Source organism: Cnephaeus nilssonii (genome assembly GCF_951640355.1).
Source record: "Cnephaeus nilssonii genome assembly, chromosome: 6".
In the NCBI taxonomy this organism is placed as follows: Eukaryota; Metazoa; Chordata; class Mammalia; order Chiroptera; family Vespertilionidae; genus Cnephaeus; species Cnephaeus nilssonii.
Window position 1 is genome coordinate 105858345 of NC_137077.1, and position 24585 is coordinate 105882929.

The following is a 24585-nucleotide window of genomic DNA, read 5'->3' on the forward strand; positions in this document are numbered from 1 at the left end:
GGTCTCCACTGATTGGCCAGCTGCACTAGAGGAGGGGGTCATTAGTCTTTGCATCTGGTCCTGATGTGGACCATGGCATTGCTTCATCTGCTTTTGCTGCTTTTCTGGGCCTGGAGCTGAAACACAACTAAAGCCTAGATGTTATCTCTAGTTTGACCAAAACTGTGTGGTCACAAGACTGACAGACCCTTCTTGTCCTGAGGACTTAATGCCTAAGGGAGTGGTAGAGCAAAGCCTTGTATGAAGTCCTATGAAGCTATTCTCCACCCCTTGTTCCTCCTCTAAGGGGAGGATGATTAGCAATATGAAAGGTCAGGGGGTCTAAACCACATGACTAGGGAGGAAATATCACCTTAGAGGAAAGGTCCTAGTCTATGATAGTTGTTTTCTCTAGTAGTTTTGCCTGTTGCTAGGCACCTGGGACTTTCAGCTCTGGTGACATTCTGTACCTGGCCTATGGTTCCTGCACTGCTCATGCCTGTTTAACTGCCTACTCTATCAATATCAATTCAGGTTCTTATCACTTTTTCCCCTATAGCTTAATTGAGCTATGCATGCCATACAATTTGCCTATTTAAATATATTCAAGTATATTCACGGAGTTGTGCAACCATCACCCCAAGAAGAAATTGGTACCCATTAGCAATCTCTCTTCATCAGGCTTTTATTGCTCCTGATCTGACTCCTGGCAACAGCCTTCTAACTCATTTTTAACACTTCCCTTCTTCCAATTTATCTCATGTACATTACAAGCCATTTGATTTCCCTAAAGCACGGTTTACATATTATACTCTCTCCACTAGATACCTTCAGTGACTCCCGCAAAAGATGCTGAGTTCAAGTATACATCCATTAACACACATTCTATTCCAGGTCCAGCGCTAGGTCCTGTGAACAAAATGGATTACCACTGAAGAGTCCCTTTATCTCCACAGTGCCTCTACTCCTGCAGGACAATCTACCTAGAATGACCTCTTTACCTCCACTCCCCCCGTCCCCCCGAAATTTTCCCCAATTTTGAAGGTCCCTCTTCCCCCCAACTGACTGCGAACTTGGCAGCTCTCCGGGAACTTTTCTAACACGCTTGCTTGCACGTACTAAAAGCTCAGTATTTGCTTGTGGATTCAGAACATGGTCTGGGGACGCAGCAATGCCCCTCACCCCGGGAATCGCCAGCCCCTCCCAGCACATCAGGACGCCGCCTCCCTTCCTCCAGGGACCTACGCCTCCGCCAGCCCCAGGAACCACAGATTGGAGCCGCTCGAGGGAAGAGGGGGCTAGGAGAGGGCAGCCCTTCCGGGTCACATCTGCGCAGAGACCTCCAGGCCTCTATGGCTCCTACTTCCGCCGGGGAGAAGAGGGCCGCCCCTTCCGGCGTTCCTCGGCGCCCCCCGCCCGCCCGACGCCGGCGGTGACGGACGCACGCCGTGGGTGACCTCCCCTCCGCACATGGCGGCAGCGGGAGGCTAGGGCAGCGGGCCGGAGCCACCGTCGCCCCCGGAGCACCCTGTTGGGAACGACCGCCGCCGCCGCCCCTTTCATTTCTTCTGGGGCAGGGGCCGTGTCAGGTGAGGGCGTGGGGTTCCGGGCCGGCGGGCTGGTCCTCCCCCAGCTCCTCCGGCGGCTTTCCCGGTAGGAAGGTGTCCGGGAACTGCCGGCAGCGCCTGCGTGTCCGTGACCGTGACCGTGACTGTGCAGTGCGCGTCCCGGCCCCTCCTCCGCGCGTCGTCGGAGCCGAGAGGGCCCCGTTCACGGTCCCCGTCCCCGCTGCCCCCCGCGAGCGCGCGGAGCGGGCTCCCTGCGTCGGCCCTGGCTGTGCGCCCTCACCCAGAACCCCGGCTCCGTGTTTGGAGCGAGGCTGGGACTGTGGACTCCCTTGGGGCGAGGAAGAGGTTTTTTCCTGTGATTTGTTTAGAATGATTGTAGATTAGCTCTGCCAGTCCTGGTAGTTTCTGGTGTTAGAATTTTTCAAATTCTTTCATTGGTGTCCTGACACCATTATTATTGTTGTTATTATATTTTTTCAGAAAACCTTCCTTATCCTTGGAGGCAATACAACTCAGTGTGTCGTTTCTACCTGTGATATTTTATTTATGTATGTATTTATTTATTTATTTATTTTCCTCTCTACCTGTGATTTTTATCCTTTCACCATTCCAAGGAGACCCCAAGTTTTTTTTTTCTTTCATAACCAACTATGAAGGAAAACTGCTAGACTTTTTTTTTTTAAATATATTTTATTGATTTTTTACAGAGAGGAAAGGAGAGGGACAGAGAGCCAGAAACATCGATGAGAGAGAAACATCGACCAGCTGCCTCCTGCACACCCGCCACTGGGGATGTGCCCGCAACCAAGGTACATGCCCTTGACCGGAATCGAACCTGGGACCCTTCAGTCCGCAGGCCGACACTCTATCCACTGAGCCAAACCGGTTTCGGCAAAACTTCTAGACTTTTTGAGTTGAGGCTTTACACTAGGGTGAAAATTGGACGGATTTGGAAGTTGTTCGCAGGTTCATTTATCCAAAATAGATCTCACTGTGTTTATTTAGAAGTTTTAAACTAAACTGATAGCATCCCCTTTTATATTATATAAAGTAAAACAGACAGAAAGTCTTTTTGCCAAATTGTCAGTAAGATTTCCCCTGGAGGTTTGTGGTAAACCAGAATGTTGATCTCTGCCCTGACTTGTGTGACCTTGGATGAGTTGCCATACCCTTATAATACCTTCTTTATTTTTTTTCTTTTTTATCTCCCAGAAAATTAAGCAAATGTTTGTATAGGTGGTGAACTGTTTCTACTTAATATACACAGTTGGATACATATACGTTGCACATTTATACCTGCAAATTGAAAATATTCATACCATTATGAAAAATGTTTTGTTTTGTCTTGTTAATCCTCATCTGAGATATTTTTTACATTGATTTTTAGAGAGAGTGGAAGGGAGGAAAGGAGAGAAGAGGAGGAGAGGGCAAGGGAGAGGAGGGGAGGAGAGTGAAGGGAAGAGGGGAGGGGAGGGGAGATTGGTTGCCTCCCGCACAGGCTCTGACTGGGGTGGGGGATAGGACCTGCAACCCAGGTATGTGCCCTTGACAGGGAATCAAACCCGAGACCCTTCAGTGCCTTGGGCCAGCGCTCCTACCACTGAGATTCATCAGCCCAAGCATGACATAGTCTTCATTTAATGATAGGCTACTAAGGATTTTTTTTTTTTTAAGCTACTGAGGATTTTGAAAATTCCTTAACTCTGATTAGTCAGGTACTATTCTCAGTCGCCCCTCCTCCCAAAGACTTATTTTCTTTTCTTTTAATATATTTTATTGATTTTTTACAGAGAGGGATAGAGAGTTAGAAACGTGGATGAGAGAGAAACATGGATCAGCTGCCTCCTGCACACCCCCTACTGGGGATGTGCCCGAAACCAAGGTACATGCCCTTGACCGAAATCGAACCTGGGACCCTTGAGTCCCCAGGCTGACGCTCTATCCACTGAGCCAAACCGGTTCGGGCAAGACTTAATTTCTTATGGAGGATTATACCCAATAGTTGAGTTCAGTGGAAGGATATGTAAGGTTGAGTTTAACCAGATTAGTAAAGAAAAGATGTACTCACTAGCACATCAGATAATGAAGATTTTACTTAATATTGTATACACTAAGCTTTGAGGACAAATGACTTACAATAATAATAATCATTGTTTTATTTATTTATTTAAATTTTAAATATTTATTGTTGAGAATATTACAGATGTCCCCCTTTTTCCACCCATTGCCCCCCTTCACCTGGTTTCCAACCTACCCCAGGCCTTTAACACCCTACTGTCTGTATCCATAGGTAAAATCTTTGGTTAATCTCTTCCTGCTCCCCACTCACCTTTCCCCACTCACCTTTCCTCTGAGATTCATCAGTCTGTTGCATGCTTCCATGCCTCTGATTATATTTTATTCACCAGTTTATTTTGTTCATTAGATTTCTTGCTCGTTTATATTAATTTTTAGATTCACTTGTTGATAGATATTGCCATTTTATTCATATTTTTTATTTCTTCTTCTTCTTCTTCCTCTTAAAGAATACCCTTCAACTTTTCATGTAATATTGGATTGGTTGTGATGAACTCCTTTAGCTTTTTCTCGTTTGAGAAGCTCTTTATCTGATCCTCAATTCTAAATGAGAGCTTTGCTGGGTAGAGTAATCTTGGTTGTAGGTCCTTACTATTGATCACTTTTCTTTTCTTTTTAATATATTCATCACTTTGAATATTTCTTGCCACTCCCTTCTGACCTGCAAAGTGTTTATTGAGAAATCAGCTGACATTCCCATGGGAGCTCCCTTGTAGGTAACTAATTGCTTTTCTCTTGCTGCTTTTAAGATTCTGTCTTTAACCCTTGGCATTTTAATTATGATGTGTCTTGGTGTGGGCCTTTTGTTTGGGACTCTCTGTGCTTCCTGGACTTATAAGTCTATTTCTTTCACCAGGTAGGGCAAGTTTTCTGTCATTTGTTCAAATAGGTTTTCAGTATTTTGCTTTCTCTCATCTCCTGGCAACCCCCATAATGCAAATGTTGATATGCTTGAAGTTGTCCCAGAGGCACCTTACACTACTTTCATATTTTTTATATTTTTAAAATATATTTTATTGATTTTTTAACAGAGAGGAAGGGAGAGGGAGAGAGAGTTAGAAACATTGATGAGAGAGTAACACTGATCAGCTGCCTCCTGCACACCTCCTACTGGGGATGTGCCCGCAACCAAGGTACATGCCCTTGACCGAAATTGAACCTGGGACCTTTTAGTTCACAGGTCGACGCTCCATCCACCGAGACAAACCAATTAGGGCTGTAAATTATTGTTTATTTCAGTTAGTGTATGCTTAATTTCTGACTGGTTCTTTTTCATGTCTGACTTTCTCACTAAGATCCTTGAAAGTCTCATGAAGATCCTTGAGTAATTTTATAGCCATGGTTTTGAACTCTGTATCCAGAACTTTGCTTGCTTTCATTTCTTTCATTTATGACATGTTCCTTTGTCTCTGCATTTTGGCTGCTTCCCTGTGTTTGTTTCTATGTCTCCTGGAATTGGTAGAGTGGCCTTGTGTAGTAGGTGTCCCATAGGGTCCAGTGGCCCAGCCTCTCCAGTCAACTGAGCTGGGCACTCTAGGTGCGATCCTGTGTGGGCTGTGTGCACAGTCTTGTAGTTGAGCTTTGATTGCTGTTGGCATCACTGCTAGGAGTTGACCTCCACGCCAATTGGCTGTGAGGACCAGCTGCGACTTCAGTGGGAGAGGTGCTGTGCAGGAGCAGGACTTGTTTCAGTGAGGCTTTGGTGCTCACTGAGTCTGCCTCTTGAGTGTGTCACTCGTGGGTATGTGGAGTTGTAATCTGGTATGGTCTGAAGCTGTCCACTGGGTGCACTGGCTGTAGGGCCTCCAGGAAGGTGCAAAGTTAGCCACTGCCTGGGGCTACCTGGCAGGAGCTACAGAGGGATCTGCAAATGGCTGCTATTTGCTGTTTGTATTGGACTTGGAGGTGTTCAGGTGAGGCCCAGTTCTGAAGCAAGGCAGGCTGGTGGTAGTGCTGGGTCTTGGGTCTTTTATTGATAGAATTGGGCATGCTGTCACCAGGTTCAGCTTGTTTGAGAGATTTTAACAAAGTCTGAAGCCTGAGCCAGCACAGACCATTCATATGGAAAAGCTGCTGCAAGCAGGTTGGGTGGGGCTGCAAATTGGATGGAGTGGGGTGCTAGGGAATCCCCAGCGCAGAACAAACAGTGTACTCCAGGCTGATGGAGACTCAGATATGGCTGCTAGTCAGCCCTGTGACTGGGGAGGTCTCAGCACAGGACTAATGACCCCTGCAAGCATCCCCTGTCTGGGAGAAAGCTGCCCCTGAATTCCTGCCCTGATGCCAGACAGTCCAGTTTCTCCCTGTAGGTGTAAGCTGTCGGGTGGTGGGAGTCCAAGCAAGTTCGTGCCCTCGTTCTTTAAATGGAACACTTGGGTCTCCAGTAGCCTCCGTGCCTCAGCCACAATCCCCACTGGAAGTACAGGGACTTCTCTTCCCAGCTCTGGAACCCTGGACTGGGGGAGTCTGGTATGGGGCTGGTACCCCTTGCTTCTGACGGGTGGCCTTCACAAAGACGATCTCCCTTCCGATTAAGAAAATGCATACAACCCTGGCAGGTTTGGCTCAGTGGATAGAGTGTTGGCCTGCGGACTGAAGGGTCCCAGGTTCGATTCCGGTCAAGGGCATGTACCTTGGTTGCGGGCACATCCCCAGTGGGGAGTGTGCAGGAGGCAGCTGATCGATGTTTCTCTCTCATCAATGTTTCTAATTCTCTATCCCTCTCCCTTCCTCTCTGTAAAAAAAAAAATCAATAAAATATATTAAAAAAGAAAAGTAAAGAAAATGGATACGTGGGTGTTGGACCAGTCTGTTCCTTGCCTCCACCCCTCCTACTAGTCTCACTGTGCTTTCTTCTTTACTTCTCTAGTTGCAGGATTTCCATTCAGCTAGCTTTTAGGAGGTTCTGAATATGATTGTTCTGCATTTTAATTGTAATTTTGATGAGGTTGTGGGAGACAACTCAGCCACACGGACCAGGGCAGGAGTCATTCTTTTTATTTTTTAATTTATTTCATTTTATTTTTTCCATCACTATTTATCATTTCCTCTATGCCCTTTCCCCCCTCTGCCCCTGCCCCTGCAATCATCACACTGTTGTCCATGTCCATGAGTTCTCTTTTTTTCTCAATCCCCCACTCTTCCATCTGCCTGACTGCTGTCTATGAGTTTGTCTCTATTTTGCTTGGTAGTTCAGTTTGTTCATTAAATTCCACATGAGAATGATATCATATGGTACTTGTCTTTCTCTGACTGGCTTATTTCACTTAGCATAATGTTCTCCAGGTGCATTCATGCTAAGGGTAAAATTTTGTTCCTTTTTATGGCAGAGTAGTAGTATTCTGTTATATAAATGTACCATAGCTCTTTTATCTACTCATCTGCTGCTGGACACTTGGGCTACTTCCAAATCCTGGATATCCTATCTAATAAAGAGGGAATATGCTAATTGACCCTCATGCTGTCGCAAAGATAGCGGCACCCACAGCCAATAAGGAGGGAATATGCTAATTGACTGCCCTGCCCTCAAAGATGGCGGCACCCACAGCCACAAGATGGTGGCGCTCAGCCCCCCAAACCCTCATGCGGGCCCAGCCGCTCCGTGGGCCTGCCTCTGGAGTCCCCCAGTCCCTTTAGCCCCCCAGCCGCCCAGGGCTTGGCCGAGGCGCAGGCAAGCTTCAGATGGCGGCTGCCCAGCTGCCCAGGGCCGCCCGAGGCTCAGGTAACCAGGGCCAGCCAAGGCTTGTGCTGCCGGCAGTGACAGCAGCAGAGGTGTGATGGGGTGTCGCCTTCCCCTGATCACCGGGTTGCCTTCCACCCCTGAGGGCTCCCGGACTGTGAGGGGGCAGGCTGGGCTGAGGGACCCCCTGCAGTGCATGAATTTTCATGCACTGGGCCTCTAGTAGTTGTAAATAATGCTGCAATGAACACAGGGGCACATATATTGTTTTGAATTAGTGTTTCGAGTTTCTTGAGATAAATATCCAAAAATGGAATCACTGAGTCATAGGCAGTTCCATATTTAATTTTTTTTAATATATTTTTTTATTGATTTCAGAGAGGCAGGGAGAGGGAGAGAGATAGAAACATCAGTGATGAGAGAGAATCCTTGATCAGCTGCCTCCTGCATGTCCCCTACTGGGGATCCAGCCCGCAACCTGGGCATGTGCCCTTGACTGGAATCGAACCATGGACCCTTCAGTCTGCAGGCCAACGCTCTATCCACTGAGCCAAACCATCTAGGGCCGTATTTAATTTTTTGAGGTAACTCCATACTGTTTTCCACAGTGGCTGCACCAGTCTGCATGCCTACCAGCAGTGCTCTAGGTTTCCCTTTTCTCCACATTCTCACCAGCACTTGTTGGTTGATTTATTGATGATAGCCATTCCGACAGGTGTGAGTTGATATCTCATTGTGGTTTTAATTTGTATTTCTCTGATGATTAGTGACCTTGGGCATCTTTCCATAGGAATCATTCTTTTTTTTAAAAAAAATATATATTTTTATTGATTTCAGAGAGGAAGGGAGAGGGAGAGAGATAGAAACATCAACGATGAGAGAGAATCATTGATGGGCTGCCTCATGCACGCCCCCTACTGGGGATCGAGCCCACAACCGGGCATGTGCCCTTAACTGGAATCGAACCCAGGACCCTTCAGTACTCAGGCTGACGCTCTATCCACTGAGCCAAATCAGCTAGGGCCATAGGAGTAATTCTTTATTCCTCCTCTCCCCCATCTCCCCTATGCGGGCAACCACCATTTTACTTTCTGTCTCAATTGATTCTCTGATTCTGGACATTTCATATAAATAGAATTATATAATACTAGAGTCCCGATGCACAAAATCCATGCAAGAGTAGGCCTTCCTTCCCCCAGCTGCCAGCACCGGCTTTCCTCCAGCCGCGGGCAGGCACCCGGGACCCAGGCTTCCTTCCGGCCGCTGGCAGGCACCCAGGATCTGGGCTTCCCTTGCAGTCTGGGTGTCGTGTGGAAGGTCATCTGGAAGGATGTCTGGTCTAATTAGCATATTATGCTTTTATTATTATAGATAGGATGTGGACTTTGTTACTGGCTTCTTTGATTTAGCATAATGTTTTCTGGTTGTTGTAGCCTGTGTTAGTATTTCTTTTTATGGCCACATAATATTCCATTGTATGAATATACTTTTTTTAATCAGTTGATGGGCAATTATTTGGCTGTTCTATGTAATGCTGCTATTATCATTCATGTGCAGGATTTTGTGTAGAACTGTGTTTTCATTTCTCTCTGACAAATGTAGCAGAGTAACTGAATTTTACCTCCTTTTTACACAAGTTATATACACACACACACACACACTCACACACAGCCTAATTAATTGTATGTCTGGGGAGAGAGTGCGACTAAGGCATTCCTGTATAGGTATATTATCTGTGAGTGCCAATTGATGAGTGAGAACATTGTGGGGCAGCTTTTTTTTTATGACTTTACTTGAGTCAAACTGACAACAGTTGCCCGGAAGGAAAATCTCAGTGGATTGAGAAAATGCTCCCTGGGCAACTCCTAACACAAGATTGAACTAGAGAGCTTCAGTTAGGCATGTTTCAGTTGGAAAGGGATAGCCTACATTAGAATACTTAGAGTCTGCTGATTTTTTAAATGACACCTTGCTCAGTTGCATTTCTCAGCTGGATGGGGTAAATTATTGCAATTTCATAATTTTTATTAGGATTATGTAAAGGTTTGATTATTTTTATTGATTTTTTTTTTAGAGAGGAAGGGAGGGAGGGAGAGAGAAATATTGATGTGTGTGTGAAAGAGAGAGAGAGAGAATATTGATGTGAGAGAGAAACATTGATTGGTTGCTTCCTGCATGCACTCCAATTCAAACTGAAACCTGGGTATGTGTCCTGACTGGAAATTGAACTTGCAACCACTTTGGGGTATGGGACGACACTCCAACCAACTGAGCCACATCAGCTAGGGCTTAGGATTATTTAATTTTATTTCTTTTCTTTTGGAGAAAGTATTAGAATGCCATAGGAGCTAATAAAGCATGGATTACAAATATAGAGTTATTGGATTCATGTTGATTTGTGGAACTTCAAAAAAAATTTTTTCCTACTCAGACCACTAGTGAGTTTTGGGATTAGATAGAGATGTGGTAATCAAAAAAGTTTGTTAAGGCTTAAAATTTCAAGTTTTGACCTAGTTGGTGTGGCTCAGTTGGTTGAGCATCATGAGGTTGTCTGTATGATTCCTGGTTGGAGCACATGTATAGGTTTGGGCTCCATCCCCGGTAGGGGGTGTGCAGGAGGTAGCCAATCCATTTTTTTAAAATTACTTTATTGATTAAGGTATCACATATTTGTTATCAACACCCCCCCATTCCCATCCCAAACCCCCCCACACGCATGCCCCCATCCCCCTGTTGTCCGTGATCACTGGTTAGGCTCATATGCAAGCACACAAGTCCTTTGGTTGATCTGTCTCCCTTGTCCCCACCCTCCCCTACCTTCCCTCTGAGGTCTGACAGTCTGATCAATGCTGTTCTTGTTCTTCAGTCTATGTTGTTCAGCATTTCCCCTAGATGAGTGAGGTCATGTGATACTAGGAATACACTTATAGGAACCGAAAATGAGACAAGCCATAATGGTTATGCTGAGAGGCAAATGAATCAGTCTATAGTGAGTTTCTTTCTGGGCCAACAGTTCTTTTGAGTCCCGATTTCTATGTCCAACAGTTGTTTATGTGTACATAACAGCAATGATATTTCAGTTCTGGATGGTGGACAAATGGTGGTAATGCAGGTCCGACCCCAGGAGGTAGCCAATCCATGTTGCTCTTTCATCAATGTTTCTATCCCTGCCTTTCCCTTCCTCTTTCTGAAATCAATAAACATCCTACCCAATAAAATAGTAATATGCAAATTGACCGCACCTTCGTTACACCCAAGCCATGCCCACCAGCCAATCAGGGCGAGTATGCAAATTACCCAACATGGATGGCGGTTAATTTGCATACGCCGAGGGAGGGAGGAGTGAAGACTGAAGACAATTTAGAAGGAAGAGGGAGGAAAATCGGAAAGCAAGGTGGCTGCCAGAGGGAAAGCCCGGGCGGGGTGGAGCGGGGCGGAGCAGGGCTGAGCGGGGTGGGCGGCAGCGGCCCGCAGGTGCAGGCGCGGCAGCCACAATGGCGGCGGCGGCAGTGGCCGCAGCGGCTGCTTGCAGGATTCTTCCTGCAAATGGGCTACTAGTTAAAAACATAAAATTACAAGTTTTGATTTGTGACATAGTTATCTGTGGATATTTATTTTTCTCTTTACAAACTAGTATTATAGTTCTGTTCAACTCCATATTACTTGAGTGTTTAACAATCTTACTACATTATAATTTTATTTTAGTAGAAAGAAATGGTCTAAAACCAAGAGCTTCCTGAAATAATTCAATTAAAACATGTTAAGTTGTCCTGGCTCAGTTGGTTGAGCATTGCACTAAGAGGTTGCTGGTTCGATTCCTGGTCCAGCCACATCCCCAGGTTGCTGTCTTGATTCCCAGCAGGTGGCATGCAGGAGGTGCTCAATCAATGTTTCTCTTTCATTGGTGTTTCTCTCTCTCTCTCCCCCTTTCTCTCTCTTTAAAAGTAAACTAGAGGCCCAGCACACGAAATCATGCGGGTAGGGTCCCTAGACCTAGCCTGCAATCAGGGCCATCTTCTGCCCCTTTGCCAGTCCCCAGGCTGAACATTGCCTCCGCCGCCGGGGCAGGTAGGATGCGGGCACGCCCTGTATGTTCCATCAGCACTGCAAGCCCCAGCAGCGGCGGCTGTGGCCTCTGTGGCAGCGGAGGTGCCTGCATGAGCAGCCCCTAGTGGGTAGCGTGTTCTTTCAGCGGCTGGCTTGGCGCATGCGCATGGAGGTGATGTCACTGGTGCCTGCTTTCCTGCTGGCCTGAGCTCCCAAGCAGCGGCGCGCACATGGAGGTGAAGTCGCTGGCTCCCGCTTTCCACCCGGCCTGAGCCCCTGAGCAGTGGGGATGAGCTGGGGATCCCAGCGTCCTGACAGCCAGGCGGGTCCTCCCGCCACCCACCCTGGTTCTTCTGTTCACCATCGCTGATCCTTCGGAGCCTGTGGGCTGTGGGGAAGGACCAAGAGGTCAGCCGTTCTGCCCACTCGCCAGTCCCCGGTCCCGCCCCCACGCCACCCACCTGCTTCCCCGTGGTTCCCCGTTTACCTGCGGTCGGGGGTGAGGGAGGTGGGGGAGGGGAGAGGTCGAGAGGTGGTCAATGCACCTCATGGTGACTGGTTGAGCAGTTGTTCCGGTCGTTACACTTATGGTTCCTGGCCTCTTATTATATAGGATTGATTTCAGAGAGGAATGGAGAGGAAGAGAGAAATACCAATGAGAGAGAATCATTGATCGGCTGCCTCCTACAGCCCCCCACTGGGGATCGAGCCCACCACCTGGGCATGTGCCCTTGACTGGTATCCAACCCTGGACCCTTCATTCCGCAGGCCGATGCTCTATCCACTGAGCCAGGGCTCGGGCTAGATTGTAGGTTTGATCCCTGGTTGGGGCATGCTGATCCATGTGTGTCTCTGTTACATTGATGTTTTTCTCTCCCCACCCCTTCTTCCTTCTCTAAAATAAAATAAAATATAAAGTAAAAAGCTTAATTCCTGCAGTCTTATCTATCCTAGCATCCTGGGATTTGCACTGATACTCATAATAGAAATCTGGTTAAAAAAAGCAAACCATTTATTGTCTGACTGGGATATTACATTTGTTACTGAAGGATCATGGATGTTTTATATGTTACTAGTTTTGAAGACGCCACCAAATGAATTTATAAAGACAGGATTAAGTTACCCTATGCTTCCGAAAGCTGTCCATCTGGCTGACAATTTATCCCACATAATAAAGAGGGAATATGGACTGGGGACTGGGCAGAAGCTGGTGAGCTGGGACAGGGGCGGAAACTTCGCCCCCAGCGCAGGTGCTCGCAGGCCTGCCCAGCGCTAATGTCATGCTGCCTTGGAGGCGGAGGCTGCTCCTGATTGGTGGGCGGGGATGGGGGCAGTCGGCCAAGCCCGAGTCTGGCTTTGGTGGGGCCGGCAGGAGCCCGAGGCCACCCCCCCTACACCCCCGCAGGTCCTGGGTCTGTTGGTGGCTCTGTGGCAGGCTATGTCTCCATGCACGGCGCCCGGGGGCAGCTACAAGGGGTGCGGGGCTGCTGCACCGCAGCTGCTGCTGCTGTTCGGCAGGAGCCCAGTGACCTGGAGCCGGAGTGGGCGTGCACAGACTGCCGAGCCTGCTAGCACCGCGCGCCCTGCCCCGTCGTGGCCCGGCCGCGAACCCCGCCCGGCACTTCAGGCAGGGGGAGGGGCTGCCTGCACCGCCTGCGCTGCCACCTGCCTGGCTGGCAGGGACCAGAGCATTGCAGGCAAACTGCTCCCGCCCCCGGTGGTGGAATGGGGAGGAGGGCACTGGGTACAGGGAGGGGATCTCAGTTGGGGTCCTCCCAGTGCCAGGAAGGGGCCGGCCTGGGCCCGGTGGGGAGCTAAGGAAGTCTGGCTGAGCAGGCACTGGTTCATACCAACTGTTCCTCTGCCATCTTCCTCCAGCTCTCCAAGCTAGTCCCCCTGCCCCACCTGCCTGGGGGAACGGGCTCCAGGTGACTTCTCCGAGCACAGACTGTGGGCCCGGAGACTCGAGGAAGAGTGCCGGGCGGGGCCTGGGCGGGAGCCAGTGCAGAACTACCAGGGCAGCGCTGCTGCGGGGTCTCGGTGAACTTTACAACCAACCCAAAGAGGAAACCGCGAGGGGAGAGGCCGGGAGCTGCGGATTCCCAGCACTTTAGTAACTTGAAAACAGTCCCGCTTGGAATGCGAGGCGGCTGTATGTTCAGCTGAGAAGTGAGGGGGCTGAACCCCACTGTCACTGGGCTCTGGTCTGTCCGAGGCCCAAGTGTCCACCATGAGAAGGAAAAAATGGAGGGAGGGAGGACAATCAAAGGAAATGTGTCTAGACTTTCCCCAGCCCTCTCCCTCTTTCTGCTGCCTACAAAAGCCCTGGGCCCGGCCACAGTTCTGTCTCCACCTTTCAGTCCCCTGTTCTCCAACCACAGAGGAAAGAAATAAGGAAGGAGTCCGTGCTGCCTCCAGAAAGTGTCTATATACCTGATCGGCTTGTTGCCTCCCTCAGAGGGAGGCCAGACTGCGGCTTAGGTCCACTCCCCAGAGGGAGCGGGCCTAAGCTGTCAGTAGAACATCCCGTGAGGGCTCCTGGACTGTGGGGGGGGGGGGCAGGCTGGGCTGAGGAACCTCTCCTCCCCCCACCCCCCACTCCCCATGCATGAATTTCATGTACCAGGCATCTAGTAACTTAATAGAGGAACAAACTGAAGGTGTAAGGCAGAGAAAACATATATTCAATAGCTTGTTAGAATTGTGTAAAAGGTAGGAGTTTTTATTTTTAAATATATTTTTACTAGGAGCCCGGTGCATGAACTTAGTGCATGGGTAGGGTCCCTAGGCCTGGCTGGCGATTAGGGCCTGTTGGGGCCTTCCGGCTGCCGGCTGGGGCCTTCCTTCTTTCCGTGCCTCCCCCTGGTGGTCAGCACACGTCATAGTGAGCGATAGAAATCCTGGTCTCTCGGTCGAACTCCCATGGGGACACTTTGCATATTAGCCTTTTATATATATAGATTAATTTCAGAGAGAGGAAGGAAGAGGGAGAGAAATGGAAACGTAAATGATGAGAAAGAATCATTGATTGGCTGCCTCCTGCATGCCCCCTTCTGGGGATCTAGTCTGCAACCTGGGCATGTGTCCTGACAGGGAATTGAACTCTGACCTCCTGATTCATGGGTTGATTCTCAACCACTGAGCCACACCAGCCAAGCTCTTAGACTTTTTTTTTAATCCTCTCCCAACGATATTTTTCCATTTATTTTTAGAGAGAGAGTGGAAGACAGAAACATTGATGTGAGAGAAGCACATTGATTGGTTTCCTCCTGCAGGAACCCCAACAAGGGCCCGGGGTCAGGGAGGAGACTGCAATCAAGGTACCTGGCCTTGACTGGAATAGAACCTGGGACCCTTTGGTCCACAGGCCGACGCTCTATTCACTGAGCCCAACTGGCTAGGGCTCTGAGACTTTTTAAAAATATATATATTTTTTATTGATTTTTTACAGAGAGAGGAAGAGAGAGGGATAGAGAGCTAGAAACACCGATGAGAGAGAAACATTGATCAGCTGCCTCCTGCACACCCCCTTCTGGGGATGTGCCCGCAACCAAGGTACATGCCCTTGACTGGAATCGAACCTGGGACCTTTCAGTCCCCAGGCTGACGCTCTATCCACTGAGCCAAACCGGTTTCGGCTCTGAGACGTTTTAAAGCTTACATTTTGATACTGATTTGCTCTGTTCTCTCCCTTTCTTTTTTCTTTTTTAAAAAATATATTTTTTATTTATTTTAGAGAGGAAGGGAGAGGGAGAGCGAGATAGAAACATCAATGATAAGAGATCATTGATAAGGGGATCGAGCCCATGACCTGGGCATGTGCCCTGACCAGGAATCAAACCCTGACCTCCTGGTTCATAGGTTGAGCCACACCAGCCGGGCTACTTCTCTCCTTTGGAACTGTACTTCATAATTTATCCTTAGCTCTATATTTCTTTCTATCTCATTGGCTTTTCCCCCACTGAATGTAAACATGCTTGTCTCTTTAATTGTGTACAAAAACAAAACAAATGAACTCTCAAATCCTTTGTCTCTAACCTCCATTCATTTCTTCCCTTCAAAACATGATCTTTCTTTGAAAGAACAGACTAAAACTCATTTTCTCACTTCTTAACATTCCATTAACTCCCCCTGCTAGTTAAACAGAACTGTCCTGTCTTGAATCGTTACTCTGACATTTTTATTCTTTTTTATGTATTATTACATTTGCACATTTTTTCACTACCTTATTGAAGTGCCTCCCCTACTCCATGGACATATTCTTTCCTGGCTTACTTTCTAGCTTCCTAACAGTTCCAATCTGCCAGCTTCTCATCTTTTGGCCACCCCTGAAATGTTAGTTTTGCCCTGAATTGTAATTGTATTTTTTTTCCTTATTAACCAGATTTGAACCATACTTTTTAAACCATGTCTCCCTTTTGACAAATATTTCTCTGATTCTTATTCTGGTGATGCTTGGGGTAGGGGTGGGGGTGCAGTTTTCTTCCCTCCCAACCCCTTACTGAGAATCATTGATACAAATAAGATAGAAGATTTACTGAGTTTTATTTTTTACTAGAGGCCCGGTGCACGAAATTTGTGTGTGGGGGTGTGGGGGGGTGTGTCCCTCAGCCCAGCCTGCACCCTCTCCAATCTGGGACCCCGAGAGGAATGTCTGACTGCCCATTTAGACCCGATCCTACTGGAACTGCTGGCTCCCAACTGCTCGCCTGCCTTCCTGATTGCCCCTAACTGCTTCTGCCTGCCAGCCTGATCACCCCCTAACCACTCCCCTGCCAGCCTGATTGATGCCTAAGTGCTCCCCTGCAAGCCTGATTGCCCCTAACTGCCCTCTCCTGCAGGCCTGGTCCCCCCCCAACTGCTCTCCCCTGCAGGTCTGGGTCCCCCACAACTGCCCTTCCCTGCAGGCCTGGTCACCCCCAACTTCCCTCCTCTGCTGGCCTGGTCACCCCTAACTGCTCTCCCCTGCAGGCTTGATCGCCCCCAACTGCCCTCCCTTGCAGACCTGGTCCCTCCCAACTGCCTTCCCCTGCTGGCCATCTGTGTCCACATGGGGGCAGCCATCGCGTGTTGGAGTGATGGTCAATTTGCATATTACTCTTTTATTAGATAGGATTATTAGATAGGGTACTTTATAATCTGAAAACAATAGGTAATGTTTTTCAAGAATGAAACTATTTACGGAATATATGTTTTCAAAGTATATGACCCCTTCTCCTGTTTTAATTGGAAATCAGCAAGCTGAACAGAGGACGCCTTAATCAATAAGCCAAATTAATTTGGAGTCTTTATTACACCAGCGGTCTCAGAGGTGTTGCCTCTCAAAGTCTGAGCAAAGTAACAAGGAGGAAGCTTTCCCTTTATACTCTCCTGGTTTCTTTGTCTCCCAAATATGGGATGGGGCTCCTGGACCTTTCGCAGGCTTTACAAAGAGCCCTGTGTGCTGGGATGAGGGCAATGAGACCACATCTCAAGGCCTGGCTCCAGCCCTGATAACCCTGTCTGGGGGCTGTGCACCATCCATGGTTTATGGCCTTTCTAAAATGGGAGCAGCAGTCAAATAAACAGGCCTTGCAAGACCGGACAGTTGAGACTGGGCAGTGACTAGACTGTAGGCTGATAAGAATGTACATTGGGTTATTTGCACAGATTTAGATTGCTAGCCCTCCCCCAAAAATGTCTTCTCTCCCCATTATTCAAATAAGAGTGCTTACAGAAGTGAGAAATAGCAGGGTTACTTATCTGGTCTAGTTACTTCCTGGAATAACAGAACAAAGGATCATCTCTGTTTATAGGAATATTTCAAACAGCAGTTTTTCCCAGCATAGAGGTTATGGGGGCAAGATGGAGTGCCAATATTTCACTCCCACTACTCGAAATTTTGACTCCCTTCCCATTGGAAATCATGGCTCTTCATTCACTCTGCTTAGGAAATTTTATTGACTTGCATCTGTGCAGATATAATTTTGTATCTCCAGTCTAGACCTTTTTGAGTTTAAGACCTATATATCAAACTATTTGTTGTATATTTTCACCTGGACAGCCCATACTAAAATTCAGTATGCCCCAAAGTGAACTTGTTATCCTTCTTCCCAAACTAGCTCTTTCTCCTATATTATTTGACTTGAGAAATATGAATAATACCACTTTCTATACAGTTTATGGGTTGGTTTCTTCACTGAGTTAGTTGACAAATCTTTGAACTCTTCATATTTTTCCTACTCATCACCTTCACCTTTCTGGTGTTCGTACTCTAGTTCATGCCTTCATACATGTCTTGTTTAGACTTTCCTAATATTCCCCTAACTTGTGTTCTTGCCTTCTATCTCCATTCTACCTTCCACACCATGTGCTGCGACCTGCACGGTGGGTTTTAGGATGACCTGTAGGAGGGCCGACGCACAATGAAGATACTACACAGGAAATAAGAATTTTTAAGGCATGGGAAGCCAGGTAGAGCCTCTTGCAAAAAGAGGAACCCACGAGAGTCCGGGTCTTGCCTGCTTTTATTTAGTTTGGTTACACATTTGCCCTTTAGCAATGCATGCAGGCAGAGCAGATAGAACCAAAGGTCAGTAAAGCTCAGTAAAGTTTAGTAAACAATGTAAAGATTATCAGGTCAGGAAATTGCCCGGAGCCACCACAATCACTGCAGGAGCAATCTATGCTAATATCAGCCCTGCTGAGATCAAGGTTCATTGCCTTCCAATGTCTCTTGCATTTTCATGCTAATGCTGCATGAAATGGTTTCTGGCAATCATGTCAAGGATGATTTTTGTAAAACTATGATTTGTTAATATGCTTCTCTTGTTTAAAACCCTTTTGTGATTTCTAATGGGGTTGTACAACATTTTTTAGCCTGTTTACATTATGATCTAATTTGCAAGTCTAATGAAAGAAATGGAGTGTTTTTCTCTATAGAAAAATACTCATGTACATGGAATTTGCATACAGTTTTAGAAGGTTCATTTATGGACATGGTTAAAATAATTCCTGGCTTATAGGATAAAACCCAAGCTTCCTAGCATCTCATACCATACATGCTTACTCCTGTTGAGCTCCATCCTATGGCTCATGATTCAGATAAGTCAAATACCTTAATTTTTGTATTGTTTCTTGCTGTTACAAAATGCTTCTGTGCCCTTTTCTGACCTACTTTACATCTAAAATTCAACCCTTTCCCATTGCCCAGCTGGTTCAATTAGTGAATACTATTTATGTTCCAAGCCTGAGTCAGTTTTTAAAGACACTAGAGGCCCAATACATGAAAATTCATGCACTAGAGGCGGGGGCGGGGGTGGGGGTGGGGGGTGTCCCTCAGCCCGGCCTGTCCCCTCTCACAGTCCGGGAGCCCTCGGGTGGGAGGCGACCCGGTGATCAGGGAAAGGCGACGCCCCATCACACCTCTGCTGCTGCCACTGCCAGCAGCACAAGCCTTGGCCGGCCCTGGTTACCTGAGCCTCGGGCGGCCCTGGGCAGCTGGGCACCCGACATCTGAGGCTTGCCTGTGCCTTGGGCTGGCCCTGGGCTTCTGGGGGGCTGAGGGGACTGGGGGACTCCGGAGGCAGGTGTGCAGAGTGGCCGGACCTGCTGGGGGTGGGCCCGGCCTTGCCTTGTATCTGCCGCCCTGGCGGGGCTGAGGGGCCTGGGCACCGCCATCTTGTGGCTGTGGGGGCCACCATCTTTGAGGGCGGGGCAGTCAATTAGCATATTCCCTCCTTGGCTGTGGGTGCTGCCATCTTTGAGGGCAGGGCAGTCAATTAGCATATTCCCTCCTTATTGGCTATGGATGCTGCCATCTTGCAATGGTGTGAGGGTCAATTAGCATATTCGCTTTTTATTAGATAGGATAATTAATTTCCTCTTCCTTTTCCCCTTCCCCAGAGAGACTTGCCTGTTTCTACTTTTGGGTTGCTCTCTCCCACTCTATGGATACTGACTTGTATTAGAAATTTATTGTACTTGTTTATATATTTTTGTTTTCTTCTACTTGGTTGAAACTTCTGAGGGCAGTGATTTATCTTAGTCGTCTTTGTGTCTAATGCCTATAGAGTATCTTGTATCTTTTTTTCTTTAATATATTTTATTGATTTCAGAGAGGAAGGAAGGGGGAGAAAGACAAACATCAATGATGAAAGAGAATCATTGTTTGGCTGCCTCCTGCACGCCCCCTAGTGGGGATCGAGCCCGCATTCCGGGCATGTGCCCTGACCAGTGAAATTAGCTCTGGCTGGGTGACGTTCTGGTTCCTAGGTTGACACTCAACCACTGAGCCACACTGGTCAAGTGAGTACCTTATATCTTAAGATGTGTGTGGAATGAATACAAAAAATTGTCAGAAGGCACTATTGTCTATTTTAATAGATGTAATTATTAGTCTGTATGTGGACTTTGTAGAATTAGAAGATTTTCTAAACTATAAATAGTCTAGTAATCTTTTAGAATGTAGTGTGTTATATTCATTGGGAAACTGCCTTAGAAGTTTTAAGAAAAGTAGATTCCAGCCGAAACCGGTTTGGCTCAGTGGATAGAGCATCAGCCTGTGGACTCAAGGGTCCCGGGTTCGATTCCGGTCAAGGGCATGTACCTTGGTTGCGGGCACATCCCCAGTAGGGGGTGTGCAGGAGGCAGCTGATCGATGTTTCTCTCTCATCGATGTTTCTAACTCTGTTTCCCTCTCCCTTCCTCTCTGTAAAAAAATCAATAAAATATATATATTAAAAAAAGAAAAGTACATTCCAGTTAGGTCTTGGTTACAAACAACACAAAGTAATTTAGCTTATTTGAGCAGAAACTTACTGCAAAGGCATTGGATATCTCACAGAATGGATGGGAAAGCTGGAAAATTAGGCTTGGGAAATAGGCAGGAACCAAGGGAGACTCTGCTGCACACTCAGCCAAGGTCTGGCCACAGGAATAGAATAGTTAGCATACTGCTACTGGTTTTGCACCACTGCCTTTGCTGAACCCACTTTTCCATAAATTACCTTTAAATGTCTTTTTAGATTCCAAATCTAGAACCTCTGACTTGGCTGTGCCCAGATCACATATCTGTAGCCTGGGGTACATGGACCAGAACAGGAGAAAATATCTAGTCAGTTTTAGCTTTTGTAGTGGGGATTTGTTTTCTACTATGATTGACACTGCGGGATGCTCCATAGATAGGAAATTGAGGTCAGATGGCTGGTAGGCAAAAAAGTAAAAAAAAAAAAAAAAAAAAAAGGTGAAATTAGCTCTGGCTGGGTGGCTAAGTTAGTTGAAGTTCCATCTCATACATCAAAAAGTTGTGCTTTGGTTCCTGGTCAGGGCACATACTTTGGTTCCTTGGTCGAGGCGTGTGTGGGAGGCATCTGATTGATGTTTCTCACATCAATGTTTCTCCCTTCCTCTCTAAAATTAATAAAAGCATATCCTAGGGTGAGGATTTAAAAAAAAAGGTGAAAATGCATTCTAGCACTACTGCTAGTTAATATCTGATTCATAGATCTCAGAAAATTTATTTTACTTTTATGGGTTTCTTTTTTATTATTTTTAAATTTGAAACACTGTCTTTTCATTATTAAATGGTAATAACAGTGTAAAAGTGTAATCAAATATATATTTTTTTCTTTTTCTCTTTGTTTTCTTTTGTCATCAAATATTTTGAATACCCTGTAAGAACACAAGGGATGCTGCTTTTATTCCTGCTATGTAAGCTATAATACCTTTTCCCTTTCTTTGGCGTATGTATTAATAATTTTTAAATATACCTTTCTGAAGTTTATGGGAACTTAAAGTTGAGCAGGGCAGTCCAAGGCATATTGTTGACTTATTGGATATTTTGATATAAAATATCCAATATTGTCCCCAGAAGATAGAAACAATAATTATTCTAGGACATTTCTCTTAGTTTGCTTTTTACAGATCTTAAATTTTGCCAACCTTGCCTGTCTCTTTTTCCTATTGTTAGCTATCTGAATCTCTTTTTCTTTTCTTTTTTAAAAATATGTTTTCATTGATTTAAAAAAATGTTTTTTTATAGAGAGGAAGCGAGAGGGATAGAGAGAAACATCAATGAGAGAGAAACATGGATCAGCTGCCTCCTGCACACTCCCTACTGGGTATGTGCCCGCAACCAAGGTACATACCCTTGACCGGAATCGAACCTGGGACCCTTCAGTCCACAGGCTGATGCTCTATCCACTGAGCCAAACCTGTTAGGGCTGATTTTTTTTTTTTTTTTTTAAAGATATTGGCTGCTTCTTGCATGCCTCCTACTGGGGATCAAGCTCACACCTGGGCATTTGTCCTGACCTGGTATTGAACCAGCAACCTCTTGGTGTACTGGACAATGCTCAAGCAACTGAGTCACACTGGCCAGGGCTACTGGATATTTCTTGAGATCTTAAAGCAGTCTGTATTGTTGTTTTAAGTAGAAAACAGTTATTTGGAAACCTCTTAATGAGATATTATGATTGGAAACAGCTAGTAAGGTACATAGTAGGGGTCAACAGGTGTAGATTTGCAGTTAAAAAAGAAATCATTCTTGGGGATATAATGTACATCATGGTGACTGTAGTTAGTACTGTATTGTATATTTGAAAGTTGCTAAGTGCATAAATATTTTTTTAATCAACAATTTTTTTCAATTACAGCTTACATTCAGTATTTTATTACAGCATGTGAGATTAATTAATTAATTAATTAATTTTGGTATATATTATTTAGGGTTCCTTTAATTTCAACAATGTTTTTTTTTTAATTTAATAAATCTTTATTGTTCAGGTTATTACAGTTGTTCCTCTTTTTTCCGCCCATATCTCCCCTCCACCTGGTTCCCATCCCACCCTCTTCCCTTACCTCACCCCACTGACCTCATACATAGGTGAACAATTTTTTGTCCAGTCTCTTTTTTTTAATTTATTTTTATTTTTTATTTTATTTTATTACTAGTAGCCCGTTTGCATGAAGATTCGTGCAATAGACCTTCATTCACCTGGCTGCCTGCACCAGTTTTCTGCCGGCACCGGGGACCCAGGCCTTGGCTGTGGCCACCGCCTTCTGCCTTCTTTCAGGGTCGGGGCTTGGCCCCGGGCGGTGGCCTTGGGCTCGGCCGCACCCAACATCCTTGCTAAGGATCGCAGGAGCCGACCCCCAGTGGTTTCCTGCGATCAGTGCAGGCTCCCCGCTGGTGCCCAAGGCCGGGAAAGCCTCGGGCGGCTTTCCCGGCCTTGGGCTCGGCCGCACCCAACACCCAACATCCCTGCTAAGGATCGCAGGAGCCGACCCCCAGTGGTTTCCTGCGATCCGTGCAGGCTCCCTGCTGGTGCCCAAGCCCGGGAAAGCCTCCGCCTGAGGCTTTCCCGGCCTTGGGCTCCGCCACACCCCAACGTCCCTGCAACGGTTTCCTGGTGGGCATGGTTGGTGGGCGTGGCTTGGTGGGCATGGCTTGGGCGTAGCGAAGGTGCTGTCAATTTGCATATTTGTCTATTATAAGGTAAGATTATTTTTTTTGTCCAGTCTCTTCCTGCACCCCCCACACCCCTTTACCCCTGAGAGTTGTCAGTCCACTCCCTTTCTCTGCCCCTGATTCTATTATATTCACCAGTTTATTCTGTACATCAAATTTTTAATTCACTTGATTTTCAGATTCACTTGTTGATAGATATGTATTTGTTGTTCATAATTTTTATCTTTACCTTTTTCTTCTTCTTCCTCTTCTTAGAGAATACCTTTCAGCATTTCATATAATACTGGTTTGGTGTTGATGAACTCCTTTAGCTTTTTCTTATCTGTGAAGCTCTTTAGCTGGCCTTCAATTCTGAATGTCAGCTTGGCTGGGTAGCATACCCTTGGTTGTAAGTTCTTGCTATTCATCACTTTGACTATTTCTTGCCACTCCCGTCTCGCCTGCATAGTTTCTGTTGAGAAATCAGCTGACAATTGTATGGGTGTTCCCTTGTAGGTAATTAACTGTTTTTCTCTTGCTGTTTTTAATATTCTCTCTTTATCTTTTGCCATTGGCATTTTAATTATGATGTGTCTTAGTGTGGTCCTCTTTGGATTCCTTTTGTTTGGGGTTCTGTGCGCTTCCTGGACTTGTAAGTCTATTTCTTTCACCAGGTGGGGGAAGTTTTCAGTCATTATTTCTTCAAATAGATTTTCAAGTATCTTGCTCACTCTCTTCTTCTGGCACCCCAATAATTCTCATGTTGGTACGCTTGAACTTGTCCCAGAGGCTTCTTCCACTATCTTCAAATTTTTGGATTATTTTTTCTTTTAGCTTTTCAGTTGAGTGATTTTTGCTTCTTTGTATTTCAGATCTTTGACTTGATTCTTGCATTCCTCTAGTTTGCTGTTGGATCTCTGTATAATATTTTTTATTTCAGTCAGTGTATGTTTAATTTCTAGTTGGTCCTTTTCCATATCCTTGAGGGACTCTCTCGTATCCTCAAGGGTCTCGCTAAATTTATCGGCCTTTTCTAGGAAATTCTTGAAAAACCTTATAACCGTGGTTTTGAACTCTATCTCCAGTCGTTTGATTTCCTCCATTTCTTTGGTTTTTGATCTGTTTCTTTGTCTCCCCATTTTCACTGCTTGCCTGAGTTGGTAGGGTAGCTTTGTGTGCTAGTTGTTCTATATGGGCCAGTGGCTCGACCTCCCCAGTTACATGAAGTGGTCACTCTTGGTGCACTCCTTAATGGACTGTGTGTACAGCCTTGTTGTAGTTAAGTCTTGATTGTTGTTGTTATCATTGGGAGGAATTGACCTCCAGGCCAATTGGCTGTGAGGATCAGCTGTGTCTAAGCCTGGAGACAGCCTTATTCGACTAGACTTGCAAAATTGTAAAAGCCTCTATGCTCAGCTTGGATGGGGCGGAGTTTCAGGGTGGAGCCTACAGCCTTGGCTTCCCGTCAGCCCTGCCCTATGAGGTTCCTGGGTCTCAGTGTCCCTCAGTGTCCCTCTGTACTCCCTGCAAACACCTCTGAGAGAAAGGCGCCCTGGAGTTTCGCCCACTGCCAAACAGCCTAGTCTCTCCCCCAATGAATCTGGATTCCCAGATTCTCGCCCGGAACTGGGGTTCAGTGCAGTCCGGAGCTTTTGTCTCCTTCCCGCTAGGGCAATCCAGCGGCACAGTCAACAGTCCGTCCTCTGCGCGCATTCACGTGCGCGCCTCCGGAGCTCTGCCTTTCGCAGCTCCCCTGAGTTTCCACCTTACAGCCCAGATCCCCCCACTATGAGCCTGGGTCCCCAGGG

The 24585-nt window shown here is 46.5% G+C and overlaps 1 protein-coding gene across 20 annotated transcripts in view; it reads left to right on the forward strand.

Moving 5' to 3' along the window:
* Positions 1–1379: 1379 nt before the first annotated feature.
* Positions 1380–24585, forward strand: part of BCL2L13 (BCL2 like 13) — a 148576-nt gene continuing 125370 nt past the window's right edge. For 17 of the 20 annotated variants that reach the window (XR_013813700.1, XR_013813701.1, XR_013813702.1 and 14 more), the window contains exon 1: positions 1380–1568. The gene's annotated coding sequence lies outside the window, so the exon portion shown is untranslated. The remainder of the gene's footprint in view (positions 1569–24585) is intronic. The other 3 variants (XM_079774896.1, XM_079774899.1, XM_079774900.1) reach the window with 1 other exon arrangement.